We start from the raw sequence: 12,635 nt of genomic DNA, 5'->3' as shown, positions 1-12,635 counted from the left end.
TGTCCGATGGTAATCGGCACTGGAGAACACGTAGAGATATCCGATGGTAGTCGGCACTGGAGAACACGTAGAGATGTCCGATGGTAATCAGTACTGGAGAACAAGTAGAGATGTCTGATGGTAGTCGGCACTGGAGAACACGTAGAGATGTCTGATGGTAGTCGGCACTGGAGAACACGTAGAGATGTCTGATGGTAGTCGGCACTAGAGAACACGTAGAGATGTCTGATGGTAGTCGGCACTAGAGAACACGTAGAGATGTCTGATGGTAATCGGCACTGGAGAACACGTAGAGATATCTGATGGTAATCGGCACTGGAGAACACGTAGAGATATCTGATGGTAATCGGCACTGGAGAACACGTAGAGATATCTGATGGTAATCGGCACTGGAGAACAAGTAGAGATGTCCGATGGTAATCGGCACTGGAGAACACGTAGAGATATCCGATGGTAGTCGGCACTGGAGAACATGTAGAGATATCTGATGGTAATCGGCACTGGAGAACACGTAAAGATATCTGATGGCAGTCGGCACTGGAGAACACGTAGAGATATCTGATGGTAATCGGCACTGGAGAACACGTAAAGATATCTGATGGCAGTCGGCACTGGAGAACACGTAGAGATATCCGATGGTAGTCGGCACTGGAGAACATGTAGAGATATCTGATGGTAATTGGCACTGGAGAACACGTAGAGATATCCGATGGTAGTCGGCACTGGAGAACATGTAGAGATATCTGATGGTAATCGGCACTGGAGAACATGTAGAGATATCTGATGGTAATCGGCACTGGAGAACACGTAGAGATATCCGATGGTAGTCGGCACTGGAGAACACGTAGAGATATCTGATGGTAATCGGCACTAGAGAACACGTAGAGATATCCGATGGTAGTCGGCACTGGAGAACATGTAGAGATATCTGATGGTAATCGGCACTGGAGAACATGTAGAGATATCTGATGGTAATCGGCACTGGAGAACATGTAGAGATATCTGATGGTAATCGGCACTGGAGAACACGTAAAGATATCTGATGGCAGTCGGCACTGGAGAACACGTAGAGATGTCTGATGGCAGTCAGCACTGGAGAACACGTAGAGATATCTGATGGTAATCGGCACTGGAGAACACGTAAAGATATCTGATGGCAGTCGGCACTGGAGAACACGTAGAGATGTCTGATGGCAGTCAGCACTGGAGAACACGTAGAGATGTCTGATGGCAGTCAGCACTGGAGAACACGTAGAGATGTCTGATGGCAGTCAGCACTGGAGAACACGTAGAGATGTCTGATGGCAGTCAGCACTGGAGAACACATAGAGATGTCTGATGGCAGTCGGCACTGGAGAACACGTAGAGATGTCTGATGGCAGTCAGCACTGGAGAACACATAGAGATGTCTGATGGCAGTCAGCACTGGAGAACACATAGAGATGTCTGATGGTAGTCGGCACTGGAGAACACGTAGAGATGTCTGATGGCAGTCAGCACTGGAGAACACATAGAGATGTCTGATGGCAGTCAGCACTGGAGAACACGTAGAGATGTCTGATGGTAATCGGCACTGGAGAACACGTAGAGATGTCTGATGGTAGTCGGCACTGGAGAACACGTAGAGATGTCTGATGGTAGTCGGCACTGGAGAACACGTAGAGATGTCTGATGGCAGTCAGCACTGGAGAACACATAGAGAAGCACTCAGTGATAAACACGTAGGAATGCTCTGGGAAACACGTGGAGACACAGGGGGTTATTCAGATCTGATTGCTAGGAAGCGATTTTTGCTGTCCTGCGATCAGATAGTAGCCGCCTACAGGGGGAATATTTTTTCGCTGTGTAAGTGTGTGATCACATGTGTAGCAGAGCTGTACAAACTGATTTTGTGCAGTCTCTGTGCAGCCCAGTACTTCGCTGCTGCGATCACTTCGGCCTGTTCAGGACTGGATTTGACGTCAGACTCCCTCCCTGAAAACGCTTGAGCCCGCCTGCGTTTTCCCGGACATTCCGTGAAAACGGTCAGTTGCCACCCACAAATGCCCTTTTCCTGTCAATCTCCTTGCGAACGCCCGTGTGAATGGATCCTTCGCACCATCCCATCACAGGGCGCCGATGCCCGTTGCAGCCGTGCCAGCACAGTGCGGTGCATACGCAGTTCAGATCTGATCGAAAACACATAACAGTGATCAGATTTGAATGACCCCCACAGAGTGGAGCCTGGAACCTAGAGCAGCAACTCCCAGCAGCAAGCACTGAAGGAAGACGTTGTACAGGCCCCTTCCTGTTCACAGAAGACCTGCTTAATACCATTAGGGAAGCTGCCATTGGAGGAAGGAGTCAGCTGAGTATACCAGCACTCCTGTTGGTAAACAGTCCGGTCAGCTGATCAAGTAACATGGCTGCTGGATACAATACACAGAGACCTAAATGCTGCACAGAGGATCTTACACACACAGAGGAATCCCCACACAGGTGATGTAATCAGAAGTGAGCAACACAAAACATGCTGCAGCTGAAATCTGAGAACTGCCGGCACCTTGCTGGACTGAGCGAAACCCCTGCAGATCAGAAGGTAATCTTCAGAGTACACTGGTACAAGCATGAGATAGCCCAGGATCCTGACACTCACTCCCCCTATCTGCAGTGTTGTAACTTTTGAACCATAGCTGCTATTTCACACACACACACACACACACACACACACACACACACACACACACACACACACACACACACACACACACTATATGTATGAGAAAGTATGCAATAAGTACTGCACTTTAATTTTTTTCCTCTAAGCCTGCATTAGTCAAACGGGCGTATTGAGGCGATAGAATATTGCCAATAGTAGCACCATGGGCTGTGATGGTGTGTTACACCACAGCACCTTGCTTTCCACCTGTGAGAGCACCAGACATGCAACACTCTGCTGTGATGGTTCTTATCACTGACCGATCTCCGGCAATTGCAGTCAGATGAATATCAGCCGGGGAGGCACTTGCTGTGAATCCAGAGCTTGTGATGCATTTAGGAGACTCCAGATGTGGTGGCAACAATATCAGGACTCCAGGACAGTCCAACGTTTGGTGTGTGTCTTGCTCTTCTCCAAAACTTCCCATTCTTTTCATTGAACCTCCAGCCAGACACTCTGTACAACCACATCCATATCTTTTTGGCTGTACTTAAGGACTTCAACCATTTCCCCCACATCAGACAACAAGAGGTTAGGCTCTTCATACTACACACATTCTGTGATGTCTGGAACTAAATAAACAACATCAGAGACCATAAATGTCCCATTGAGGTCAAGATCTTCCTATTTCTCTTAATTTCCAATATATTGATGAATAGGGCAAGTCACTTCAGTTAAGGACTCAACGAGCTTTGAATGGGTCCACAGTGACACATTGCCGACCAAGACACTGTTGTCAGAAGCAGAATTCTCCTTGGACTCTCTCAGCACAAGACCAGATTTCAGATACAGGAACCATTTTCTGAGGGTGGCACTTTCAATAAAGAATGGCCTAAGTCAATTTCTATTGGTTGGCTAGAACCTTCATAGCAGGTTTGAAATCATTAAATTCCATATCCAGTACTCCAAATTCCCTTTTGAACACCATTTTAGGTGTGAGGAATTCAAAGTAACTTTCTGTGGGTTTGCAATTAACTTTCAAAAAAGGTAATTACAGTGGGAGGTTAGGGCTAGGCTGTGGGTGCGGAAAGGCTAGGGTTAGGCTGTCGCTGGGGAAAGGTTAGGGTTAGGCTGTGGGTGGGGAAAGGTTAGGGTTAAGCTGTGGGTGGGGAAAGGTTAGGGTTAGGCTGTGGGTGTGGAAAGGTTAGGGTAAGGCTGTAGGTGGGGAAAGGTAAGGGTGTGGGTGGGGAAAAGTTAGTGTTAGGCTGCAGGTGGGGAAAAGTTAGGGTTAGGCTGTGGGCGGGGAAAGGTTAGTTTTAGACTGTGGTGAGGGAGGGTTATGGTTAAGCTGTGGGTAGGGAGGATTAGGGCTAGGCTATGGTGAGGGAAAGGTTAGGGTTAGGTTGTGGGTGGGGAAAGGTTAGGGTTAGGCTTTGGGTGGGGAAAGGTTAGGGTTAGGCTGTGGGTGGGGAAAGGTTAGAGTTAGGCTGTGGTGAGTGAGGGTTAGGCTATGGGTGGGTAAAGGCTAAGGTCAGGCTGTGGTGAGGGTAGGTGATGGTTAGGCTGTGGATGGGGAAAGGTTAGGGTTAGGCTGTGGGTGGGGATAGGTTAGGGTTAGGTTGTGGTGATGGAGGGTTAAAGTTAGGCTATGGGTGGGGAAAGGTTAGGGTTAGGCTGTGGTGAGGGAGGTTTAGGGTTAAGCTGTGATGAGAAAGGGTTAGGCTGTGGGTAGGGAGGTTTAGGATGTGGGTGGGGAAAGGTTAGGGTTAGGCTGTGGGCAGGGAGTGTTAGGCTGCATGTTGGAAGGGTTAGGGTGTAGAGGGGAGTTAGAATACTCACCTAGCAGGTGTAGGGATTCTGACCATCGACATCCCAAGAGCCGGGATCAGTATACCATCCCCTTCAGATATGATGGTAATGTGAAATTTACTGCAAGGTATTTAACTGTCTGTAACAGAGGGCCTGAATCATGTTTGTAACTAAAGCAAAAAAGCAAGTGACTGGGCAATACCATGTGCAGTGCAGGTGGTGCAGATGTAACATATGTAGAGAGAGTAAGATTTGGGTGGGGTGTGTTCAAACTGAAATCTAAATTGCAGTGTAAAAAAAAAACCCTAACATTTGTGGGCTACATGCAAAGGCAGACAGTATTTACCCTGCACAGAAACAATATAAATGTGATTGCCCTCATTGCTTGGCAACATGGTGTGTTCCAGACACAAAGATACTTGCTTTCTCTTACGTCCTAGAGGATACTGGGTCACATTTAGTACCATGGGGTATAGACGGGGCCACTAGGAGCCATGGGCACTTTAAGAATTTGATAGTGTGGGCTGCCTCCTCCCTCTATGCCCCTCCTACCAGACTCAGTTTAGAAGCCGGTCACGCTGAAGGAAGCTCCTGAAGAGTCTTCTGCATTTATTTTATGTTTGTTTTCAGGCAGGGTTGGTTGGCACCAGCCTGCCTGCTTCGTGGGACTTAGGGGAAGGAACGGCTCAACCTCTTGAAGAGTTAATGGTCCCGTTCCTCGCTGACAGGACACTGAGCTCCTGAGGGAACTATTCGTAAGCTCCACCACGGCAAGCATATATTCCAGCAGCACGCTGTCACCCCTAACAGCCAGAAGAATGAAGAGTGGCGAGTACTGAGCCAGCATCCCGGTTAGCGGGGCACCAGCCATTATGGCGGCATGAGGATACGGAGACGCACGCCTTCTAAATGGGGCGAAATGCGTCTCCAGACACAGTGCACAACTGCATCTCAGTACACTGTACACAGTACCCAAACTGGCAACGCAGCCTTAAAACAATTTCTCTCCATTTTAAGCACCAGATTCCTCAGCCAGTATAAAGAAAGCGGGAAGGCTGCACGCCATTTAAGGGGAGGGTCTTCACTATAAGAGGATCCAGCAGCTCACCAGCGCAATTTTCCCTCTGCAGTGGACACAGACGCTGACAGGACAGGGACACGCAGCTCCTCCGGTGTGACTCCAGATTACCTCAGCGGTACCAGGGGTCATAGCAGGGGGAAAGCGACTGTTAGTGTACTAAGTCCCCCATCAAGGTACTTAGTCTGCGACCCGGCTAAGCTTGGCATTAGCGATAAGGGCGCAGTGGGGGCTGGCTCCAAACAACTCTGTGTCTCCCTGAAGGGCTCTTTGTGGGTTAATTTTACTTAACTTTTTCCTGTGTGTGTGTGTGCTGTCACATTTACATTATGTCAGGCAAAGAGTGTGTTTCTTGTACAGCGGAGTGTTCCTCTTCACCAGGGGAACTACTGGGTACTCAGGGTTCACAAGCTAGCGGGGCTGAACCGGAATGGGTTAATTATCTCAAAGGAATGATTTCCCTTTTTCTACAAAGCTATCCCGCAATGAGAAAGAGATGCAATACTTAAAACAAACTGTGGATGACAGAGACTCAGTCCCCAAAAAAGTGTCTCAGTCCCCTCCCATTTGTCTGCAAAAGCGATCTCTGGCCCATATCCTGCAGTCTGACTCTGATAGGTCAGACATGGCGGGGGAGGGGAAATGCAGCTCTGTCACAGGGAATAGAGGCTCTTATAGAAGCTATGAGAGATGTTCTGCATATTCCTGATAAGGTGTCAGAGGAGTTTGAGGAATCTTATTTTAATGTAAAAAAGAAGTCCTCAGTTACTTTTCCTGTTTCAAAGGAATTGAATACCCTGTTTGAAGAACATGGGTTAATCCTGATAAGAAGTTTCAGATCCCTAAAGGGTTGCTCTCATCTTTTCCTTTTCCTCTGGAGGATAGGAAAAAATTGGAAAATCCACCTATAGTGGATGCATCAGTCTCTAGGCTGTCACGTAAAATTAATAAAAGGGGAGGCTGTGCTTCAAGAGGAAAGAACAATATAATAACACTAATTGTGTTAAATTAAAACAATTTTAATCAAAATCATTCTTTAAAAACAATATTCTGTGCAGTGATTATTATGCCACATATTTCATATACAGAAGAAATAATTTACCCTGAATAGTGGATCAGGACATATAACATAGAATGATAAGGAGGATCCGTTCCAAATTATGCCCTTGAATAATATGAGAGTCCAATAAAGTCAAATTTCAGAGAGTCTTTTTTTGTATTAAATTAGAGAGTCCAATATTATTTCCTTTCGCCACTAGAAGGTTGAATAGCGTGTCCCATATATAGGTATATACCTCATGCAGTGTGGGGCTTAGATGGTGCCTCTCTGTGACTCCTAGGGATGGCTAGTAGATGGTGAGGTCTCTCATATTATTCAAGGGCATAATTTGGAACGGATCCTGCTTATCATTCTATGTTATTATCATTTTATTATTATCCTTTATTTATATGGCGCCACAAGGGTTCCGCATCGCCCAATTACAGAGTACATAAATAATCAAACAGGAAAACAGCAACTTACAGTTGATGACAGTATAGGACAAGTACAGTGTAAATACACATAGTTACATCAGCAGATAGCACTGGAATAAGTATCAGGTGGCAGAAGACTGCTGGAGTTGATGCAGTTGAAGATTATTAAAGTAAGAAAGGATAAGCACATGAGGGAAGAGGGCCCTGCTCGTGAGAGCTTACATTCTAAAGGGGAGGGGTAGACAGGCAGGGGTGAGGCAGATGGGGTACATAGAGAGTGTAGATGTCCTGATCCACTATTCAGGGTAAATTATTTCTTCGGTATATGAAATATGTGGCATAATAATCACTGCACAGAATATTGTTTCTAAAAAAAGATTTTTATGAAAATTGTTTTAATTTAACACACTTAGTGTAATTATATTGGTGGTCATTCCGAGTTGTTCGCTCGTTGCCGATTTTCGTTATTTTGCGATTTACCGCTTACTGCGCATGCGCAATGTCCGCAGTGCGACTGCGCCAAGTAAATTTGCTATGCAGTTAGGTATTTTACTCACGGCATTACAAGGTTTTTTCTTCGTTCTGGTGATCGTAATGTGATTGACAGGAAGTGGGTGTTACTGGGCGGAAACAGGCCGTTTTATGGGTGTGTGTGAAAAAACGCTACCGTTTCTGGGAAAAACGCGGGAGTGGCCGGAGAAACGGGGGAGTGTCTGGGCGAACGCTGGGTGTGTTTGTGACGTCAAACCAGGAACGACAAGCACTGAACTGATCGCAGATGCCGAGTAAGTCTGAAGCTACTCAGAAACTGCTAAGAGAGGTCTAATCGCAATATTGCGAATCCGTCGGTCGCAATTTTAAGAAGCTAAGATTCACTCCCAGTAGGCGGCGGCTTAGTGTGTGCAAAGCTGCTAAAAGCAGCTTGCGAGCGAACAACTCGGAATGAGGGCCATTGTTCTTTCCTCTTGAAGCGCAGCCTCCCCATTTATTACTTTTTGTTGCACATTGGGAGTGACTTCCCTCTATATACTGGCTGCTGCTTAGCAGAGCACTTCGCCTCTTAGCGCCCGAATACCTTTGGGTATTTATTACCTTTTTTTTTGCTGTCACGTAAAATTGTATTGCCTGTCCCTGGTGCAGCCTCCCTGAAAGACACGGCTGATCGTAAAATTGAGACTACACTCAAATAATTGTACACAGCTGCTGGGGTGGCCCAAGACCCACTATTGCAGGCATGTCCAAACTGCGGCCCTCCAGCTGTTGTGAAACTACACATCCCAGCATGCCCTGACACAGCTTAGCATTCTCTGACAGCAACACTGTGTCAGGGCATGCTGGGATATGTAGTTTCACAACAGCTGGAGGGCCGCAGTTTGGACATGCTTGCACTATTGCATGTACGTGGATCACTAAAGCCAATGCTAAATTGTCAGGTAACTTAATTGAGGGGTTAGATTCCTTATCTAGGGGGGATGTTGTCTTACTCCTGCAGCACATACAGGACTTTGCTAATTTTATGATGGATGCCATAAAGGAAATAGGTTTTCTTAAAGCACGTACCACCGCTATGGCAGTGTCGGCACGCAGGGGCTTGTTGCTACGCCAGTGGACGGCTGACGCGGACTCCAGGAAAGGCGTGCAAGGCCTACCATTCACAGGAGAGGCCTTGTTTGGAGATGAACTAGACAAATGGATCTCCACAGCTACTGCGGGTAAGTCTACGTATCTTCCTTCCGCAGCCCCCCCAACCAACAAGACTTATTCAGCTTCTAAGGTACAGTTCTTTCGGACGGCCAAGTTCAAGGGCAGATCCAGAGGTGCTTCTACGTCCTCCAGCGGCGCAAGAGGTAAACCACCCAAACCAACATCTGCAGGTGCTCAGCAACAGAGCTCAGGCTCTGCTTCCTCAAAGACTTCAGCATGACTGTGGACCTTCTTTCCTGGAAGGCTGTCAGGTGGGAGCCCGACTACAATTCTTCAGTCAGATCTGGTCAAGTTCATGCCAGGATCCATGGGTCATAGATCTAATTTCCCAGGGCTACAGACTGGAGTTCCAAAAGCTCCCACCTCACAGATTCTTCAAATCAGGCTTGCCAGTTTCACAAGAGGCAAGTATAACTTTACAGCACGCCATCCAAAAACTGGTACAGAATCAGGTCATTGTTCCAATTCCACCTCATCTACTAAACAAGGGGTACTGGGGGTCATTCCGAGTTGATCGCTCGCTAGCATTTTTTAGCAGCTGTGCAAACGCATAGTCGCCGCCCACGGGGGGGTGGGTGTATTTTCGCTTTGCAGGAGTGCGAACGCCTGTGCAGCAGTGCGGCTGCAAACACATTTTGTGCAAAACAAGTCCAGCCCTGTAGTTACTTATCCTGTGCGATGATTGCTGCGACGAGTGACACGGTAATGACATCAGATACCCGCCCAGCAAACTCCCGGCCACGCCTGCGTTTTTCCAAGCACTTCCTGAAAACGGTTAGTTGACACCCAGAAACTCCCACTTCCAGTCAATCTTCTTGCAACCGCCAGTGCGACTGAAAGCGTCGCTAGAACCTGTGCAAAAACAACAATGCTCGTTGTACCCGTACGTCGCGCGTGCGCATTGCGGTGCATACGCATGCACAGATTTGCAGTTTTTTCAACTGATCGCTGCACTGCGAAAAATCAACTCAGAATGACCCCCACTATTCCAACTTGTTCGTAATACCGAAGCCGGATGGTTCGGTAAGACCGATTCTGAACCTCAAGTCTTTGAACCCGTACTTACGAGTGTTCAAATTCAAGATGGAGTCTCTGAGAGCGGTGATCTCAGGTCTGGAGGATGGGGAATTCCTAGTGTCTCTGGATTTCAAGGATGCGTACCTTCATATTCCGATCTGGCCGCCTCATCAGGCTTATCTCCAGTTTGCACTGCAGGACTGTCACTACCAGTTCCAGGCCCTGTCTCTCCACGGCACAGAGGGTGTTCACTAAGGTGATGGCAGAGATGATGTTACTACTCCGCAAACAGGGAGTGAACATAATTCCGTACCTGGACGATCTCCTGATATAAGCGCCATCCAGGGAGAGGTTGCTGGACAGCATTGCTCTCTCAACCAAACTCCTCCAGGATCACGGGTGGATTCTGAATCTTCCGAAATCTCACCTAGAACACAGAGCCTCCCATTCCTGGGAATGATACTGGACACGGAGTCACAAAAGGTGTTCCTTCTGTTGGAAAAGGCATTGGTAATCCAGTCGATGGTTCGGGATGTCCTGAAGCCAACCCAAGTGTTGGTGCATCTGTGCATTCACCTTCTGGGGAAAATGATGGCCTCTTACGCGGCACTTCAATACAGAAGGTTTCACGCAAGACCTTTCCAGCTCGATCTGTTGGACAAATGGTCCGGATCGCATCTTCACATGCACCAGAGGATCCGTCTGTCGCCAAAGGCCAGGATCTCCCTTCTGTGGTGGCTACAGTCTTCTCACCTCGTCGCAGGACGGAGGTTTGGAATTCAGAACGGGATTCTTTTAACCAGAGACGCAAGCCTCAGAGGTTGGGGAGCAGTCACTCAGGGGGTGCAGTTTCAGGGAAGATGGTCAAGTCAGGAAGTCATCCTTCCAATCCAACATTCAGGAACTCAGGGCCATATACAACATCCTTCTGCAGGCCTCACATCTTCTTCAAGATCGGGCAATTCAGGTCCAGTCGGACAATGTGACGGCAGTAACGTACATAAACCGACAGAGCGGAACGAACAGCAGAGCGGCAATGTCAGAGGTGTCAAGAATTCTCCTCTGGGCAGAAAGAAATGCCGTGGCATTGTCAGCGGTCTTCATTCCGGAGACAACTGGGAAGCAGACTTCCTCAGCAGACACGAGCTGCACCCGGGGGTGTGGGGCCTTCACCCGGAAGTGTTCAGGTGCTTGACAAGTCGATAGGGATATTCACAGATTGACATGATGGCCTCTCATCTCAACAAGAATCTCAGGCGGTGTTGTTCCAGGTCGAGAGACCCAGAGGCAGTGGTGATAGATGCCCTGACAACTCCATGGGTCTATCAGATGGTGTACGTGTTTCCTCCACTTCCTCTAATCCCAAGAATTCTAAAATGAATAAAAAGGGAAAAGGTTCAAGCAATACTCATTGCTCCGGACTGGCCAAGAAGGGCCTGGTACGCGGACCTTCTGGAGATACCCTTGAAGATCCGTGGCCTCTACCTCTTCGCGAGGATCTTCTGCAACAGGGCCCGTTCATCTATCAGGACTTACTGCGGCTACGTTTGATGGCATGGAAGTTGAATGGCTGATTCTAGCTAGGAGAGGGATCCCTAACAAGGTCATCCCTACTATGATCCAAGCCAAGAAGGGGGTAACGTCTAAGCATTACCATTGTATTTCGAAGAAATACGTCTCTTGGTGAGAGACCAGAAATTATTCTGTGGTGGAATTTAATTTGTGGCATTTCCTGCTTTTTCTGCAGGCAGGCGTGGATGTGGGCCTGCGTCTGGGCTCTATAAAAGTCATAACACCCATAACACCCGTCCAAGATATGTATGGAACCTCACATCTTTATGCATTATTTCATATATAAACGGCCCTGTCACGATCCGGGTATCTGGACGCCATTTCTTACCCATCAGATGCCTCCTAAGGCTGGCTCAGCGCTCCAGGACCGGATCCCATCTGTTATCCTAATGTTCACATTCCTGCATCCTCTCCTGTCTCTCTGAGACGCTGTCACAGTAACGCCTTATTACATCTGGCATGGCGTCTCCCGCGGCCTCCGCCGCCGTCCCTGAGCTTCTGCATGCAGAGTGTCAGAGTGGCGATTACGTCAGCCGCGGCCTCCGCTGTGTCCGCGTGGTTGGATGTGCACTTGTCAGCCTGGCGTCTCCTGTCTCCAGTGGCCGGCGCCGCCATTACTGTTTTCATTACCACATGGATTACAAACCAAACTTCCCTCCAAGTGTCTGCATGGGCGCAGCCATCTTGGATTCTGTCAGCTGATCATTTCCTCCAATCTGTTGTCAGTATTGTTAATCTGCATAATTGCCTAGCCAATCCCTTCCTTGCTGCAGGTATAAATACACTGTGCCTGAGCAAGGAAGGCGTCAGTGCTTTGGTTGTCAAACCTAGTTCCTGTTTGTCTCTCTCCTATGATTGTCTTCCAGGTTCCAGCTCCTGTCTCAAGACTTCCACCATAGAGACCCGCACCAGCATTCCACCTGCGGTGTAGCCTGACTCTCCAATCCATTGTGGATTCATCTGTTTCCAGCTACAGCATTACCTGCTTCCAGCTCAGCTTCCAGCAGAGTACAGCTTCCCTTAAAGGGCCGGTGTCCTTTCTACACTTTACCACTCTCCACCGGTATTATTATTTCTCCGCTCTCAAATTCTACATTTCAGTTCATATTTCATCGCTCCCAAGTTCATCTATTATTTAACTGGTTCCAGCCAGTATCCACTCCGTGCTAACAACAGTCTGGTTCCAGCCAGTATCCACAGCAGCTGTTTTACCTTCAGCAACCCAGCTTTTCCTGGAACATCAGCTGGCACAATCCTGGGTTATCTCCATTGCTACAGTCGGGCCTGGTAAGGACTTTCCATCTAGAAGATCATAAGAACTATCTCACACTACCAGTGCCCTGT

The sequence above is a fragment of the Pseudophryne corroboree genome, chromosome 3 (genome assembly GCF_028390025.1).
Source record: "Pseudophryne corroboree isolate aPseCor3 chromosome 3, aPseCor3.hap2, whole genome shotgun sequence".
Taxonomy (NCBI): domain Eukaryota; kingdom Metazoa; phylum Chordata; class Amphibia; order Anura; family Myobatrachidae; genus Pseudophryne; species Pseudophryne corroboree.
This window is presented reverse-complemented; position numbering follows the sequence as displayed.